Here is a 2627-nt window from a genome sequence, read left to right on the forward strand (position 1 = left end):
CGTAAACTCCAGGTGTTCTGAGACCTACTACGTCTTTAACTGGTCTCAGTAATTGACGGATTTTCGTTGGAGGCCTGAAGATTGATTTGATCTTGTGTCTTTTCAACAGGCGGCTTATCTTGCCCGACGCAGAGCCACAGAATGGCAGCAAAGCAAGTTTCTTCGCCTGCTCTTCATCGGTGGTCTTATTCTGATATTTCCCAGAAATCACTTCTTTCACCCGCACGCCACCAGCCATCATCATCCAGCACAGAAGCGCACAGTATTGCAAACATTGGTGCATCGTGCAAGAGTAATATCAGGCGACGACAACCTGCCCCACGAAATGAGCCACCTACGCAAGGTTTTCAGGAATAACGGCAACAGCGCCCATCAAGTGAAAGAAGTCATCGCCATCGATGACAATGTTCATCTGGTGTCTTACCAGGTTCCGTTCCTGGCAGACGATACCATGTTCACGGAATTCCAGGACTTCTCGCCAGGCGCCAGCAGTGCTCAAGATTTTCGTGCGTCGTTCCAGCTGAAACCGTCTGCCCACCCGAAGTACTTCCGGTCCCAGCAGGTTCCTCACGCCCTCCAGCAGCCTCTTCAACAAGATATGGACCGTCTCACCATGGAGGGTGTCGTCACTCGAGTCCGTTACAGTTCGTGGACGACACCCTTGGTCGCCCTCAAGAGACCAGATGGGCGTCTTCGAGTTTGTGGCGACTTGAAGGCTATGCTTAACCCTCAGCTACAGATTGAAGACTATCCACTCCCACGTCACAAGGATCGTTCTCCGAGCTCACAGGGGGACTTTTATTCGAAGATCGATCTTACTGAGGCCTACCTCCAAATACACTTGACAGTCGTCAATACACCGTTTGGGCTGTTCCAGTTGAAATGCCTCACGTATGGCATCACTGGTGCACCGGCCATCTTTCAGCGTTACTTGGGACGGCTCTTGTGGGATGTGCCAGGTCGTATAAACTAACTCAACGACATAGTCGTCACCGGCCATACCGCAGCTGAACATCACAGTCATCTGCGACAATTGTTCCCTCTCCTGCGGACTGCGGGCCTAAAATGCAACCTTGATAAATGCTCATTTTTTCAACCTGCTATCTGCAACTTGCTTGACGTCATTTCCCGCTAAGGCATAAAGCCTACCTCCACCCACACCGCCGCTATAACGGACCTTCGCAGTCCGCGCGACGTCCACAAATTGCAGACTTTCCTGGGTAAAATTGCTTGCTATCGAAAGTTCATTGCCTCCGCCGGCCACATTGCGGAACCGCTCCATCACCCATGCCGAATGAACGTGCCTTTTCATTGGTCCCTGGCTTGTGAATCGGCTTTCCAAACCTTAACTTCGAGGTTGCACTCTGCGGCGTGTCTCATGCCATATAACGCCACTATACCTCTCCTCTTGGCTACGGACACCTCAGACCATTGTGTTGCGGCTGTCCTTTCGCACTGTCTACTAGATGGATCGGAACACCCGCTGGCGTACATATCTAAATCTCCTACAGATGCCCAATGCTAATATTCCCAAACTGGAAGGAGTCCCTAGCCATCGTGTTAACCTGTACCTTTACTGTACATCTTTTCGCTTAATGACTGACCATAAGCCCCTCGTGGCTTTATTCTCCCAGTCAGCCCAGTGCACAGGTTAACATTTCGTTACACAAACTTCAAGAATATTCAGCTGATACACGAAATCGATTGCAAAAGAATGTGCACTAAGTTCCAGGAAAGGCTAGCTGATAATGATATGCACGACAATGACAAACCAATTCCACATATATTCTTTGAACTTATGGAGTCACATGAATCAGCATTATCGCGAGAAAGAAGGAAAATCACACGTGCAGTACGTCTGTGAATGCAGTCACGGTGGACCGAGCGAGGTGTCGCAGTGGTTAGCACAATGGACTCGCATTCAGGAGGACCATGGTTCAAACAGGTCAAATGGCTCTGAGCACTATGGGACTTAACATCTAAGGTCATTAGTCCCTTAGAACTTAGAACTAATTAAACCTAACTAACATAAGGACATCACACACATCCATGCCTGAGGCAGTATTCGAACCTGCGACAGTAGCAGTCGCGTGGTTCCGGACTGAAGCGCCTAGAACCGCTCGGCCACAGCGGCCGGCGACGACAACGGCCGAATCCGCGTCCAGCCATCCAGATTTATGTTTCCCGTGATTTCCCTAAATCGCTCCTGGCAAATGCAGGGATAGTTCCTTTGAAAGGGTGCTACCGATTCCTTTCCCGTCATTGACACAAACCGAGCTTGTGCTCTGTCTCTAATGACCTCTGTGTTGACGGGATGTCTTTACTTCAGGCATGGTGAGCCTGCGTCAGTAAACTTTAGTGAAGTTAGGAATTTTATTGTAACCTAATCCGCCAAATCTGCAATAATATCTCATCATAAATGTGAGCAGACAAACTGACTACAGACGTGTAGAGGGAGATCACTAGAATTACGACAGATTCCTGTTGCAGATATTACTTTCGCCGTTCTCCTTTTTTAAGACCAAAACCATACGTGCTCCCTGCATGTAAATTGACACAACAGAAGGGAAAATCCAGTCTGGAGTGAAGTCTCAAGAAGTCTGCGGAAGTCTCGTGAAGAGCGAAGA

The sequence above is a fragment of the Schistocerca serialis genome, chromosome 6 (genome assembly GCF_023864345.2).
Source record: "Schistocerca serialis cubense isolate TAMUIC-IGC-003099 chromosome 6, iqSchSeri2.2, whole genome shotgun sequence".
NCBI lineage: Eukaryota > Metazoa > Arthropoda > Insecta > Orthoptera > Acrididae > Schistocerca > Schistocerca serialis.